Here is a 17046-nt window from a genome sequence, read left to right as displayed (position 1 = left end):
ATTCCTGGTCTCAAGTGATCCTCTGGTCTCAGCCTCCCAAAGGACTAGGATTACAGGCATAAGCCACCATGCCCAGCTGATGTCCATGCTTTCTAATTCTTTTTTAAAAGACACAATCAAAAGAGAACTTTCAAATATTGCCAGCACCACACCCACTAATTCACTTTCATCTTTATTCATGTATTATACCTTTTCTTCTGTTAAAATACATGAGCTTCCCTACTTTACCTAGAGTGACTCCCTCCCTAGATACGGAACACATTCATACCTTTATATCTACGTAGAAGCAATGCTCCAGAATATCCCCCATCTTGCCTCATTGATATTGCTTCTCTACTAGATGATCTCATCATCATGCAAACCTGATTTTTAAAAAGCTTTCCATCTTAGAAATGAGAATCACCCTTCCTAGATGCCACATCCCCATCCAGCTACTATCCCATTTTTCTGCTTTCCTTTACAGCAACACTTAAGAGCTGCTAATACTGTCTCCACTCCTCTCATTAATCTGAACCAGTTCAATCAGGCTTATCTTCTTACGACTCCAGAAAATAACTCCTGTCAGCCTCACAGCACCGAATTAAAGGTCCAATCCTCAGTTCTCATCTTATAGGAACTAGTAGAATAATTTGATACAGTGTGTCACTCCTTCTTTCTTGAGAGTCAGAACTTCCTAAACACATTTATAAAATAGTGAAATATCTCATTCCCAACACCCTAGACTCCAACTCTTCTCTTTCACCAGACTGTCTCTCTCCCATACCCAGCTTCACTGAAGCTCTCTACACCTGTTGCCACCTGACATATGTATTTACTTTTCATGAAATGTAAACTCTGTGATTTTGGTCACGTTACTTAACCTAACAGAACTTTATTATCATCCATGAAAATGACATGATTATAAATAAAAGCTGGTTGCCTAAGTGGTTCCAAGGATTAAATGAAAAAACAAACAAACAAAAAAACCATAAGCAACTACTACTATTAACATTGTATAGATAGCTCCTCATTTTCTTCATGACCTCACTCTAGTCCTATCAGGTTATTAACAAAAAACATACTGAATTAAACTTACATTCTGGCGCTTAACCCAGAGGAAGTCTTATTTTGTTCATTTGAAAGATGTCTCAAGTAGTCCTAACATACATCACAATATTTTTACACTCCTGTGCAGGACTAAGCATAAGGATCAAAAGAAATATTTTTTCAGTCAAAGAAAGCAGTGAATTGTGGTGGGTTATACCGAACGGTGGACATGGAGGCATATAGGCTGTCTACTGTACATTTAGTTTGCTACAATACTGGTCCACTGTGAAATCAATGACTATTAATTAATAATGATTTACCTTAAATCTTTAAGAAGAGACAACTCTATACAACTATTATATAGCTCAGTCTCTCAATGATTCTTACAAAGTGAAAAAGAATTCCAGAGAGATAATAAAGTATAGGTGTTTTTCAGATAGCACTAATAAATCAGGCGAACACCAGGTTAATCATTCCTATAACGATTCAAAGAAGCAAACGGAAATAGTTCACTAATATCAGAGTGTTGTGGTGTATGACCAGGTAAAAAAAAACCTCAGGGGTGTTTTTTCTGTTTTCAAGTCTAGCACATTTTAATTTTAACTTTAGCAAGAAAAAATAGATTAAAAATATATATTGTGCCTAAAATGTTTAGGCTGCTATTTATTATCAAAGCATATTCTCTTCCACTAAATTGTTTCTATAGCTTGATTTCTCTGACTTTATCCCATTTTTTAAACCATAGTCATCTCCAATTAGGTCTGTCATAAAGAAATCATTAATTAAATCAGTAAGCAAATAGATTTAACGAAATGGTAAATATAAAAGACTTTAGGAAAAATAAATTAACATTATTTTTTGTGATTAAGTGAATACGGAAATAAAAGCCAAAGTTCTATTTAAATAAAAGTTTGGTTTTACATTGTGTTTTAAATAGCTTAGCAACCATAATATCTATAAAATAAGCACAACAGTTTTTTAGTACAACTATTTCAGCAAGGAAATAAATATTCTGAGAATATGTACAATAAGTTTGCAAAATCAATCTTTGGAAACTTTGAATTGTTTCAGCAGATTTTGGAGACAGTGTTATATAATTTACCAGGGCTTAGAAATCCCACTCTGCGCCTCACTATATGTGAGAATTAAGCAAGCTACTATGCCATGACCATCTCAGTTTCCTTTTCTGTAAAAAAAAGACTCTTACCTACCTCACCAGTTTGTTGCAGGGATTAATGGTGATTTTTTATGTAAATAAAATGGAGTTACCCTTCATTCTTCCTTCTTCAACCCCACTGCAGGCAATCCCTTCCAATGTCTCTTACCTAACAGTTAACAATAATAAACCTGGCTTCTTCTCAAATCTTCATTTATATCCCATCTATTCATTTATTTCCCAGCAAGTCTTCTGTGTGTACCCTTATCCCCTCAAAACATATTAAAAGCCACTGCTAGTTCAATATGCCTAAAGCACCAAATTGTACATTCCATGATCCTCTTCAAATATTTGCAGTTAATTCAACTGCCTACAGGATGAATTACCAACTCCTGAACTTCGTATTTTATGCCCTCCACAATGTGATTCTCTCTGCCTGCACAGAGATCTAATTTAGTATCTCACACTCTCCTTTCATGAATACTCCATTTCACTCGACTGAGACTACTAACTGCTGAGAAAGAAGTTATGCAAATTTAAGCCTCTGTTACCAAAACAGGATTTTGTTGCTTGTAATGTACTTGCCCTTGTAACTTCCTATTAAGGAACACTTTTTTTTTTTTGCATCAAATCACCCACTCCTTGTGTTATTCTTTATTCTTTTAATTTACAATAATATCTTGCTGATTAGATCCCTTACTTCTTCTGCCCTCTGCAAGCTATTCTCCATCCAGCAGCCAAACTGATTATTTTAAAAGTGCAAATCATATCAGGTTACAGCTCCACTTAAAATCCACTAGTGGGTCCCCACACTGAGAACACAAGGCAAAAGCATCACGCATCACTTTGCACCAGGCCAGCCCGCCTCATCACTTGTGCTCCGGAATTTATCACTTGGCTTTTGCTCACTAGGCTCCTGGTATGTTGTATTTTATCATCTTTTTGGCCTATGATTTTTCTCCCATGTCTTTGCATGGTTTGCTTCTCTGAGATACCTTCTCTGACCACCTTATCTAAAACAGTCACCAACACACACACATATACACACACGCCTTCATAAAATACTGGATTATTATAATATGTACAAAATTCAACAGGGTTGAAAAAGTGAGAGACAGAAATGCCATGTATAATAATTATTTCATGTGTAAACTATGCACCCAGTGAGACAAATGGAAATATGAATTTTCCAACTGGAAACTAAATCAAAGAGACAGAATGAGTTTTTATCTTGATCTACATTATCAGATTAATTACCCCCTTTACACATAATGGGCCTTGGCTATATTTGTTACAGTAGGTAGTCAGGCAGCAGTGGGGCAGGAGCGGGCTCCTCATACCCCACCAGGAATATCAGGCAACCACCAGGTGATGATCAGGCAGTTGTCACACTGCCTCTCCAAAATAATAATAGGTTGTAACCAGCATCAGAGAAAGGCAATTTCCTAATAGAAAAAAACACCTGAAACTGGTGATTGATGGCTTCACAATAAGATGTCAGGAAGTGGGTGGGTGGGCTCAGGCATGAACACTTCAGAGGCAAAATGGCAAAGTTTAACTGGTATATGACCTTCCATGGGCATTCCACTGAAAAAGGGAAGAACGCTTCATGTCAGCATGCCTACAACTCCAGTAGACACACTGCAATTACTCATTTCCCAAGTGCTAGCAGACCACCGTGCATGTAGCAGCCCACCCCAAGAGAATAATCAAGGGAAATGGGACTTAAGTCCTTGGAAGCATGCCAACATATAAAACCCAAGTCAAAAGGTCAAACCCCCGCACTTGTCCTTCAAGTCACCTGCTTGGGCCTCTTCCAAGTGTAGTTTCCTTCCTTGTGTTCCTGCTCTAAAGCTTTTAAATAAACTTTTACTCCTTCTCTAAAACCTACCTCAGTCTCTTTTTCTGCCTTATGCCTTTAGTCAAATTCCTTCTTCTGAGAAGGCAAGAATTTAGATTGCTGCGGACCCATATAGATTTGTTGCCAATAACATATTCATATATGAAAATGGCTTATATGGTTGTTTTTTTAGTGAATAATATAGAGTTAAGTTCTTTAATAAATATTGGAATAGCCAAGATTATTTGAAGCAGATTTTTAATACCTTAAAATATTTTAACAATTAAGCATAATTTGGTAGTAGTAACACAGCCAATATTTGGTCTTTTTTAAAAATGAGCATTTGATGCCAATACCTGTGTCTTGATGGAAAATGACAATAATGCAAGTGAGAATGCCCCTAATAATTAAGCTGTTGCATCAATAATTGCTGGAAAGTTGAATATGTTTTACTATTAAAGTAAATATCAATTCTGTAGAGTAGACATTTTGTGATTTATGTCCAGTTTCATAAATAGGACTACCTAAGCGAAAACTCAACTTTGACCTTTTTTCTTCTCTTGCCCAAATTCCTATCTAAGGGGGCAGGGAGTCACTCCCTGCAAACCATAAAGTCTCATCAGAATGGTTTTATTTAACCCTATATAACATCCCTTACATAACATACCTATATAACATACCTATAAAACAACCTGACTCTGGCATTACATCACATGACAGATAGGAAAAGAAATAAAAATATTTAACCCCAAATACATTTCTTTGCCATATCTTAAAATAGCCCTGCAAAGTTGTCTCCTGTGGGAAAAATCTACATTCTGTAGAGAATCCCCTTGCTATTTCCAGGCCTTTTCCCTGATCCACAAAAGAATCAACTAAGAGTCTGGCAGCCTTTTTTTTTTGTCTTTTTTTTTTTTTTTTGAGACGGAGTCTTGCACTGTCACCTGGGCTGGATCTCTGCACTCACTGCAACCTCTGCGCTCACTACAACCTCTGCCTCCCAGATTCATGTGATTCTCCTGCCTCAGCCTCCAGAGTAGCTGGTATTACAGGAGCACACTACCACATCCAGTTTATTTTTCGTATTTTCTGTAGAGACAGGGTTTCACTATGTTGGCCAGACTGGTCTTGAACTCCTGACCTCATGATCCACACGCCTCAGCCTCCCAAAGTGCTGGGATTCCAGGCGTGAGCCACCGGTACCTGGTCCTGAGTCTGGCACATTTTTAAGTCTGATAACAAATATTTACAATCTATTCTCTCTGAAGCCTGCTACCTGGAGGCTTAATTATATAAGAACCTTGTTCTTCATAATCCCTTCTGTCAATCCAGACATTTGCTTCCTATTGATTCCAGATCTTTAGATAAACTCTTTCAACTAACTGCCAATCAGGACATCTTTAAATTTGCCTATAAGCTGGAAATCTGTCCCCCTTCCAGTTATCCCACCTTTCCAGACAGAACCAGTGTACATCTTACATGTACTGATTGATGTCTTATAGCCCCTGAAATGTATAGAACTTAGTTGTGGGATGAGCACCTTGGGCACATGTTCTCAGCATCTCCTGAGGGTTGTGTCATAAGCCATGGTCACTCATATTTGGCTCACAATAAATCTCTTCAAATATTTTACAGTTTGACTCTTTTCATCAACATATGGAAAAATGGGAAATTGAGAAAGTCATTTTAGTTCTAAAGATATCTGGGAGAACAAAATAAAGAAAATATTAACATATTTCCCAGCTGGGAAATAGTTCAGGAAATTTGGTTCAATTCAATATGGACTTTTTACAGTTGCTAAACATGGTAATTATGAAGATTATGTAACAATATGGATCACATCAAATATTAAGTGAATGAATTAGGTTATGCATTGTTACAGTCCAATCACATACATGTAAGGAAACATTTGTTTAGGAAATGAAGGGCTGAAAATAAACACATAAAATAAATATGATTATTTTTCCAAATGTTCCCCAAAAAAGTAATTTTATTTTCCTAATATGTAACATAGATGTTACACCTCCATGAAAAGTTCTGGCACCAAAATATCTCCCTTCCGAATATATCTATGAATCTCGCACTAGCAATTGTTCCTCTTGTCATCCTTTAAAACTGCTGTAACAAACAGTTCTTTCCACCTTTTAACCCACACATTCACTGTGAATGGCTTTAACAGCCATCTTTTATGCCCTTAGTTCCCAAATATTTCTTTTCTAAATACCACTTCTATTCTAAGTTTTGGTCCTATGTATTCTAACATCATCTGAAAGATACAGCAGTTTCTTACAAAGATTTTGTAGCATCCTTTGTACAAAAATGCTAACAGGAATTCCTGCAATCACCTCTGATCTTCTGTTGCATTTTATGTTACCATACCTGTTTCTTAGGCTAGAAAACCTCAGAGCAAATTTCACTTCTTTACCTTTCCCATCACAACACACCAGTTCCCAAATGAAGGCTATTCCATTCCAGAAGTCTGAAATTGATGCATCTTTTCCACCCTCATTCCCTTCATGCATTCACCTCTGGTATTTTGTTTTGTTTTGCTCTTTGTTCTTCTATTTTTCTAATGTGACTTAATTTTATTTTATTTTACATTGTAGGATACATGCACAAAATGTGCAGGTTTGTTACATAGGTAAATGTGTGCCATGGTAGTTTGCTGCACCTATCAACCCATCACCTAGGTATTAAGCCCCACATGCATTTGCTATTTACCTGATGATTTCCCTCCCCTACTCTTCCCTACTGACAGGCCCCAGTGTATAATAATTCCTTCTCTCTGTCCATGTGTTCTCATTGTTCAGTTCCCACTTATAAGTGAAAACATGGTGTTTGGTCTTCTGTTTCTGTGTTAGTTTCCTGAGGAAAATGGCTTCTGGCTTCATCCATGTCCCTGTAAAGGACATGATCTCATTCTTTTTTATGGCTGCATAGTGTACCATGGTGGCTACGTGAAACTGAAAACTATAACAACCCTAGAAGAAAATCTAGACAATACCATTCAGGACATAGGCACAGGCAAAGATTTCATGATGAAAACATCAAAAGCAATTGCAGCAAAAGCAGAAATTGACAAATGGGACCTAATTAAACTAAAGAGCTCCTGCACAACAAAAGACACTATAACAGAGCGAACAGACAACCTGCAGAATGGGAGAACATTTTTGTAATCTATCTAATATCCAGAATCTGCAAGGAACTTAAACAAATTTACACGAAAAAAACAAAAAAAAAGCCATTAAAAAGTAGGCAAAGGACGTGAACAAACACTTCACAAAAGAAGACATTTATATGGCCAGCAAACGTGTTTTGTTTTTATTCTAAACACTCATTCTAAATACTTAGACTTTATTACCTTATTTAATCTTTACACCAGTCATATGTATTAGCATGATTTTGTAGAGAAAACTGATGTACACAAAGATAAGTAATTTGATAACACAGCTAGTATGCAGCAGAGCTGGCAACCTTAACTATTCCAACAATCTCTCTGCCTCCGTGTCACTCATTACAATTTTTTTTAGCATTATTTTTGTCCTGCATTGCCCCTATGATTACATTCAAACTCAATAGCATCACAAAGAAAGTCCCTGAATGTCTAGAGCAAGTCTAACTGTCCCAACATATGGCTTGTCACTCCCTACCCCACACCGTGTGTTCCTGCCAAATTCAATAGAAAGATTCAGAATACAGCAGGTTTGCTCAACCCCATTGCTTGTGAATACCTCAGCTAGTTAGAAAACTGTCCAAATTATTCTCCCTAGAAATCCTTCACAAGACTCAGATACTTCTTTCTTAATGACGCCTCCCATTCTCCTGGCCTCAAGCTGCAGAATAATTTGTTCTGCTTGCTGCATTCCTGTAACGCAGTTTTCATATATCTAACTCATTACCTACTGTAAGGCAACAGAATTTAATTACTGGCTATTCCATCTTGCTTACTTAATAATAAACTCCTCCAGAGTATGGATTGTGTCTTACTCATCACTGTATCATTATCTCATCCAATATTAGTTGCACATCCACCATATGCTAATGCTTCACTCAGTGACTGGCATATTTGATTAATGATTGAGGAGGAAAATTATTGGAGCACCATGTATCAGTTTTCAAAGACAATGAGCCTTATAAGAGAACTAATAGCAAAGTCTGACAGGTTTCTAGGAATAGAAGTCAAAGGACATGAGAGAAGACAAGATATAGAAATTAGGGAAGATTGCCTGAGTCCAGGAGTTTGAGATTGCAGTGAGCTACGATCACACCATTGTACTCTAGCCCAGGCAACAGACTGAGACTCTGTCTCAAAAAAAAAGAAATTAAATTAAAAACATACACTTAAAAAGGAAAAAAGATGAAAGAGTTGAAAAGCAGCAAAGACAAACGTTATTCACTTGAAAATGTTGTCATTTCAGAAATATGAAGTAATTAAATGCAAGTTAATTTGGATAGAATTCTCTGCAGAAAAAGACAAAGGATTTTTCCTCCTTCCCTTTTTGTATAAATTCAGTTCAGCTATTGAACACAAGAGCTACTATGGTGAAATACCACTCTACCAAATGCTTTAGTTTTAGCCCATTTAAGCTATTGTCAACTCAACTTGGCAGTCACCTTGCTGAGCAGTATAAATGAAACTTTCCTGAAGTTCTTTTTATCATCAAACAGTAGGAGAGCATTATTGGCTTCATTCAGTTGTGGCTAGGTTACACGGGTTATATTTTAAATACTTCAGGTCAAAATCCCACTATAATGTGATATTACTGGGTCAGTTTGTCTGACTTGAGAAAAAGCCCTATTATAAGCAGAAGGAATTTTGTCTCATTTCTCAGAACTCTTGGAAAGTTTAAGAGCTTAGACTTTGTTCCCCTACAGTAAAGAGAGAAAACAAAGGAAAAGAAATTCTGCTTCTCAAAGAAAATTTTAAAAACACAATAATAAGTTCAAATGTATTCAGTTAGAAATGATAATACATTATAAATTCATTTCTAGAATTTTCAAAATTTTTCCATTAAAATTTATTTCATCTAATAGTTGTCATTTGTAAATATCCATCACAAAAGATAAGTAAAAATAGGATAAATACTTGTATCAAGGAAAAGAAGTCTGAAGTGAAATGATATAATGTCTACTTCTCTGAGATTTGGCATTTACTAGTTGTATTATTACCACTCAATGTCACATTTCCTCAACTGTAAAATAGAATTAATGCCTAATGCACAGGCTATGTCAAATATTAAGTTGATATTTATAAATATCTGGTGCAAATAGTTACTCAATAGATGTCATTTAAAATGAAATTTAAATATATTAATGTAACCAACAGCCTTGTAATTAAAGTTAAATGATAAGATTATTTCTAATTAAAACCATTGTTTTAGTTTATTATTCTTATATCTTTTTGTGGTAAAGTATATAATTTATAGAGTGTATACAGCTAGAAAAACAGATGGATTCTAAAATTGAGGGAAGCTTGCTCATTTGAGTTTTTCTTGGAACCAACATTGTAAAATGAAGAAATATGGATTATGGTTTGTCCCTTCGACATTTAACTGATATCAAAAAACAGATTTATTAAAGCTGATTTAAAGTGAAATAAACAAACCAGTGTAAGAACATAAAACTAGAAATATCTGTTTAACTTCCTATTCCAGAAAGTTTATTGTTCTTTGTCTATTTTAAATATCAGTTTTCTGGACATATATGCAATTGTTTCTTAAAAGGATTTCAGCGGATATTCCACATGTCACTTCATTTACTAACCATCCATTATATATATAGGATGCTAGAATTAAGTGCAAAAAGATAAATAAAATTTTGTCTTGAGGATTATACTAAGTAGTGGAAAAGACTGGTACATAAACAGAGAAACAGAGATTTGGTACTGAGCTGAAAAATAGAGACATTCGCAAGGAGAAAGCCAGAGGAGGTGTACTTAGCCCATCCCTCTGTCCCACTATGGAAGCAAGTATAGGATAGCTGAGTCAGTTTCTTTAGGATGAATAAAGACTGGCCAAGTCAAGTAAGTTTCAAAGAAGTTCCAAGCAGTGAGAAATGGCCAGGGATATAGGAGGGGTATTACTTCATTTTCATGCTGCTATGAAGAAATACCCAAGACTGCGTAATTTATAAAGAAAAAGAGATACAATAACTCACAGTTCCAGATAGCTGGGGAGGCCTCACAATTATGGGAGAAGGCAAAGGCAAAAGCACATCTTACATGGGAGCAGAAAAGAGAGTGTATGCAGGGGAACTGCCCTTTATAAAACCATCAAATCTCACAAGACTTACTATCACGAGAACATGGGAAAACCCACCCTCATAATTCAATTACCTCCTACTGGGTCCCTCCCACAACATGTGGGGGTTATAGCAGCTACAATTCAAAATGAGATTTGGGTGAGGACAGAGCCAAACCACATCAGGATGGGACAAGGGGAAACTCTCAGAGTTATGTGTTAGAGATGGGGCTAAAGAGGGAGGCTAAGGCTGGGCCCTAAAGTTTCTTTTATTCCATGTTACTGTGCCTGACATTTGTCAAGGATGCAATGAAGAGGCATTAAACTATTTTATGTAAGGAAGTGACATATTTTGTGCTTATGACCAATCATTTTGGTAAGATTTTAGGAGAAACTGGAAGAAAAAAATACTGTAAGTATGAACAGCAGTTAGAGTTACTGTAACTTCCAAATGAAAGGTAATAGAAATCTGAACTGGGGCAAAAAGTAAAAAGATAAGGAGGATAGCATAGATTTTAAAATATATTGGGGGTAAATCTGCATTATGTAATAACTGATACAATTTTACTTCTATGGCTATCCAATCTGTTAAAATCAAATGCCACAACTTCAGCTTAAATGCAATTATGATTATTTACATAATCCTTTGTTTCAATTGCGGTAGATTTATAACATGTTTCATTATAAGGTTGAGTTATCTGCCCTTTATTTTTTATCACTCTCAAATTTATCTGGAAGATCTTGTGAATTTATTTACCCTTATGATGTTTAGAATCCATTATTTTGTCTAGTTCATAAGAATTTATGTTGAGATTTTTGAGGGGAATTCATTTATGTATGGATTAACATAGGAATCTCAGATTTTTTTTACATCTTAAGTCTTACAATCCAAAAGCAAGCTATGGCATGTCTTTCTGTCTATTCATATCTTCCTTTCTAATCCTTGGTAGTGTAATATGTTTTCTTCATATTGATCTTGAACATTTACTGATGTTTGTTTCAAGAGAGTTTCTCCTTTGTATTGTTACTACAACTGAGGTCTGTTCTTTCCTTATATTTTCCTTAATATTTTTATAATAGTATTTCAAAGACACAGAAAAATATGAAATAGATATCCCTGTAGTAAACAACCTGTCAAATTCTAGCATTTGACTATAATTGCTTCAATTATTTCTTGAATAAAACATTACAGACACGGATGAAGTCTCTATTTACCTTTCTGGGTCCCCTCCTAAGTGGAACTGTCATATAAAATGTTAATTTTGAATTTTGAATCCCTGCGAAATTTGAATTTCAGAAAAACAGTGAATAAATATTTAGTATGACTATCTCATATGATATACAATTTGAATGTGTTTTTATTTGCTAAATCTGACATCCTTACCCCTGAAGTCTAGAAATATCCTGAATTTGTTTTTTAATCATTCTTACACATTTCAAAATGCTGTACATTATGTGATCAAGAACATTTTAGAGCATTGTTTTGCATGCCTTCAAATATCATATAAATGGTATAATATGTTTCATTCTGCAATTAGCTTTTTAAATTAAATGCTGAGATTTTGAGATTTATCCTTATCAACTATCCAAGTTGTTTACTCATTTGAAATGCAGCTTTCATTATTACAAACAAGATTAAAATTAATACACTTATAGATTTCTTCTCATTTTTCTTATGTATTTGTGAGAGATCTTCCTAAATGGGTTCTTAAGCTCCACTGCACACTAGAATCCCCTGAGGAGCTTTATAACATACTGATGCCAGAAAAAATGTCTTTGGGATTTCTGATATAACTGGTTTGTAGCGCAGCCTGCTTCCTGGTATGACTATCATGTGCAGCCAATGTTAAGAACCACTGTTCTTCTTCAGCATATATTTTTAGAAGTTGAGTTGCTAGGTTGAAGGGCATATGATTTTTCTATTGTACTGAATATTACCAGATTGGGCTCCAGCATGCTTTTACGAATATAAAATTATAATTCTGTTATCATTACAATTTATCACTAAGTGAGCAATGAAGTATGCACATTAATACAACTTTAGAAGCATGCTAAGAAAAATACAGATGAAATTGCCCATTGAATTTACAAATAGAGAACCAACATCTGGGGCGGGAAACCTTGGGAGGAGAAGTTAATTTTGGAGGTGTTTTTTCAAAAGATATGAATAATTTATCAACTAAGTTGAGGAGATTTATTTTAGGTAGAGTAAGAGCCAAGTCATTCATCAGGAAAAGCATGATGTACACACACACACACACATATATACATACACATATATATCCTATTCGTTCTGTCCCTCTAGAGAACCCTGACAAATGCAAGTGTAAATATGTATTTTCCTATCTTTTCAAATAGTTTGAAGCACTACAAGAATCTGTTTATTGTAGTGCCTCAAACAATTTGAAGATAAAAAATTTAAAAATAAAATCCACCAATCGGGATTTTATACTCATTTGCAGAGGGGAATATCTCCATGATAAAGTTTTTGAATTTTTTTTCTGTAGCAATTGGTCTGTGTTCTCAAGGACCAGTTTCACTCTCTTCTATTTTCCTAGAAAAATATTGATTTCATGTAGGTTTTAAAATTTGTATAATGTTGAAAAAACTAACCTTGTGCAATTCTTTTAATGTCTTCTGCCTCTGTGATATTTTCCCATTTCCAGGTGCTTTCACCATCAGCATCTTGACTAGGTTAGTCATTGTTTTTTGTTTGTTTGTTTAAGATGAAGTTATTGGGTTGATTTATTAGCTCTGTTTTGTCTTTTCTCTAAGACACCACTTTTCTGATTTACATTATTAAATATTTTATTTTGTTTAGCTTATTTTCTTGTGTAGGAGTTAGTTATCAAAACTGTTTATTCTTTCTCAATGCAAGTGTTTGTGGCTAGGAACTTGTCTCTAGTTACTGTGACTTAATTGTATACCATAGGTCTTTATATATAATGCTTTATTATATTTATTTCTAAGTAATCTGCTCTTTTGCTCTGAACTTCATTGTTAACCCAAAGCCACTTGTGAGAGCCACTTATTTCATTGTGATCAGTGAAGCTAATAATTTTGCTTTGGAAAATATGTTAACGATTTCTTTCTAATCTATGTTTTTCTCAGGTAAATATCCCAAGAGCATTTTAAACAATATCTTATATGATTTAGAGCTATGCATTACTTTTGGTCTATTTGTTTGCCATGGTCTGAGAGATGAATTAGAATATCCTACATAAATATAGTAATATTGTATTACTATATTTCTGTCCATTTTACTTGTGACTATGTATTAATGACTGCTAGATCTTCATTATCATTTACATATCTTTTACACTCCAAGTGCTCATGTCTGTCTGACTGATTCTGTATGTGTGTCTGTGTGTGTCAGAATAGTGATATGTTTAGAGAAAGTGGCCCTGGCTCACAGAGTGCTGCCTTTTTCCTTCAGCTTCCCCTAGGGATTGGGAGTTTATATGAGGCCAGCCTGTCTTGCCCCATCTTTCTGAGACAGCTGCAGGGTCATCACAATAGACGTTTTCTCCTCTGCTTATTCCACAGTTCTCTTCCTGCAAAGATGGCAAGCAATGTGATTTCCTCAATGAGACCTACCTCCCCACCTCTCTGTATTAAATGGAGGACAGGAGAATTCCTACAGGCAGCTCAAACGTGTTGTATCTATTGACTCAAACGTGTTGTTTCTATTGACTCAAACCAAGGACTGTTGGTTTTCCTCTTTAGCATCCCCCAATGCTCTGGACAATGTCCTCTGTCAGTATCTTCCTGCATCCTGACTTGGTATTTATTTCATTTGACGGCTTTTCATCTTAAATTGCTATCGAAGATAACAGATATCCCTATTTTTGTCAAAAACATGGTTTACATTTTTCCTGTTATTAGTGTTTCCATGATTTCAGAGGAGAGAAAGAGGAAGTATCTTTGGTCTCCCTTCTCACAGTTACAATTCCCTTATAATCTTTGAAAATTACTGATGCTTCGAGCCTCACTCTAAACAAATGAAATCAGAATTTTTAAGAATCAGCCCAAGAGGTGCTTAATTTGATAAACTCTACAGGTGATTCTTCCATGGGAACAATGCCCAATGCCTTAGCCAAACAAATATAGGTTTTTAATAATATTTAAAATATTCTACTTACCTTTCTTTGTATGTACCAAATGTGTATTTCTGCACATCCCCTTACACATTTTCTGAAGTTTCTTGCCACTTCTAAATAAGGGTACTAAACTGACTTCCATAAAAGCTACTAGTTTTAATCTCTAAGAAATTAGAAATAGCTTTAATTATTAAATACATGTCTACCGATACTTTATAAGAAGAGAAAGCCTGTTTTGGTTCTGTGGAAGTCTTTGGTATTAAACTATTCTGATCTTTAAAGAATGAGCAAAATACCCTCTGAAACCTTCAACAATGATGATTTAAATAGTCAATCCACAAAATTTATGGAAACTTTCTTTGCAGTATAATCTTCTTTTACTCTATCACAAAATCTTAAGCTTAGTAAAATGATTGTTTTACTGTTCCTCAGTTGCACATCATGCTTTTCCTGATGAATGACTTGGCTCTTACTCTACCTAAAATAAATCTCCTCAACTTAGTTGATAAATTATTCATATCTTTTGAAAAAACACCTCCAAAATTAACTTCTCCTCCCAAGGTTTCCCGCCCCAGATGTTGGTTCTCTATTTGTAAATTCAATGGGCAATTTCATCTGTATTTTTCTTAGCATGCTTCTAAAGTTGTATTAATGTGCATACTTCATTGCTCACTTAGTGATAAATTGTAATGATAACAGAATTATAATTTCTGACAGTTATTTGGCATCTACTAAATTCCAGGTAACAGATTAAGTCATTATTTGCATTAATCCTTAAACATATAAGCTATGTAAAATTATTTCTTCTGTTTTCCTAATGAGAAAATGTGGGCTAAATGAAGCTGAGCAGTTTGTCCCAAATCACACAACTAGCAAAAGTCCTGTATTTAATAAATGTCTGAGTGCAGAAGCAGTGCTCTTTATCCATGATGCCCTGCTGCGCGCTGAAGGTCAACAGCCTTTCCAGGGTCTTACTTAGTAACTTTTACATGGTAAACCCTAGGATATTTATTCCATTGAATCTCACCACTTAACCGTTACCATTTGTTTGATCTTAAATAGGCTGTTTTTATATAATTCTAAATGTGGAACCCTCAAGTCAACATTTTGAATGTTTCTGTTTCCTCATTATACTGCAGGATTTTAATCAGAATATGTTCTCAGCTAGAGAACTTGGCCTAATCATTAGTTCTTATGCCTCTCTGCCTTTTAGTGGACTCCAATTGTTTTGTAGATCTGAATTGACAGCAATTACATAAAGCAGCCAGAGGATGATTAGCTTGGAAAGCTGAATTTTGTCAAGTTAATTACCAGTGGTGCACACTGACTTTGATTCATGAATATGGCTTTTTGCAGAGCTCTTAAGATGCTAATCAGTCAACACTTATTTTTTACAGTTTAATGGAAATGTCAGAAGGAGAGTTGCAGGGAAAACCCAGGAACAGAGACCCTGGTGAGCACTGAATCACCAAATATAAAAGAAATATTCATTTTAAAGAAGTGTTTTCAGGCTACTTGATCATGACATGAACACTCCTTTAACTGCTGGAGCTGCAGTCAAATCAATCGTCAGTGTTCTTGACAAACGTGAGGATCAACTGAGAGACTGTGCTCTTCCACTTACAAACTTTCTAAATTCCATTAAATGGATCTGTCTGGCAGTAGAGAGAAATGTAAAAAGACAAGGAAGAATATTTATTCTTTTTAAATATAAAATATTTGGAATGTATTATAAACTTTTTTTTTAATCAAATTGGAAATATTCTGCAATCCCTTTCTAGTTCAACGGTGAACTACTGGGAATAAAGACTTCCTTACAATTAAGTCCTTTAGCTGCTTTTTAATCCTGCTGTCTTTATCTCATGGTGCCAAAAATCTCTTGTACCTTTTCCTCTGACGGGAAGGGGGAGGGCAGGAAGACCTCCTTACCTGAACACTTTTGAGAATAATAGCCTGATAATAAAATATGAACCCCACATTTTGCTGCCAAAGTTTGAATATATTTTAATATCTAAAAAAAAAAAATCTCGCTTTTAAAATAAGGAATCCAAATCTTGAATGTATATTTCAGCCATCATTTTTAAGCTATTTGTTTGTGACCAAAAAAAAAAAATACTAATAAACAAACAAACAAAAAAAACCTGTTACCCCATGTGAGCTGATAAACTTTCCGTTACCAGGCAACATTGTAGTTTGTATTTTGAAAGCTGCAAATCAAGTGTGACATCAGCCAACAAAATATTATAACCAAATACATCTACTTACCGTATTTATAAATATTCTCTCCTGGTTTACCTGTCTCCTCTCAGAGCCCAAGTTCATGCCTAGGAACTGTGTCTCTTTTATAAATAGAATACAAAAGCTTCTAAGCACTGTACTGATTATATCTATTAGGTGAGTACAAGAATAAATTTTCTAGCAAAAATAACAAAGCAGTTGTAACTTTTGAACCTAACTAAAATATACACCAACCCTATGAATAAGGAGAGAGAATAATACAAAATGCCTGCTTCATTTATTAATATTAGGTAGGCAAAATTAGCATTTGGATATTAAGAGGAATGTCAAAGAATGCTACTGGATTGAGGAGTTTTACATTAGTGAAATAATTTGAAAGAAAGGATTTTTATAGAATTAATTCCTGTCAGCTTATCCAAACATTTGGACAAAAAAAAACTGTAGGCA

General features: G+C 34.9%; 1 protein-coding gene across 3 annotated transcripts in view; it reads right to left on the bottom strand.

Moving 5' to 3' along the window:
• Positions 1-17046, bottom strand: part of CNTN1 (contactin 1) — a 367550-nt gene that overhangs the window by 304946 nt on the left and 45558 nt on the right. The window contains exon 1 of one of the 3 annotated variants that reach the window (XM_032248346.1): positions 8420-8932. The exons of the other annotated variants lie outside the window; for them this stretch is intronic. The gene's annotated coding sequence lies outside the window, so the exon portion shown is untranslated. Of the gene's footprint in view, positions 1-8419; positions 8933-17046 lie in introns of those variants that run through there. 3 annotated transcript variants of the gene reach the window in all.

Source organism: Sapajus apella, unplaced genomic scaffold, assembly GCF_009761245.1.
Source record: "Sapajus apella isolate SASKATOON/1434 unplaced genomic scaffold, GSC_monkey_1.0 scaffold66, whole genome shotgun sequence".
In the NCBI taxonomy this organism is placed as follows: Eukaryota; Metazoa; Chordata; class Mammalia; order Primates; family Cebidae; genus Sapajus; species Sapajus apella.
This window is presented reverse-complemented; position numbering and strand designations above follow the sequence as displayed.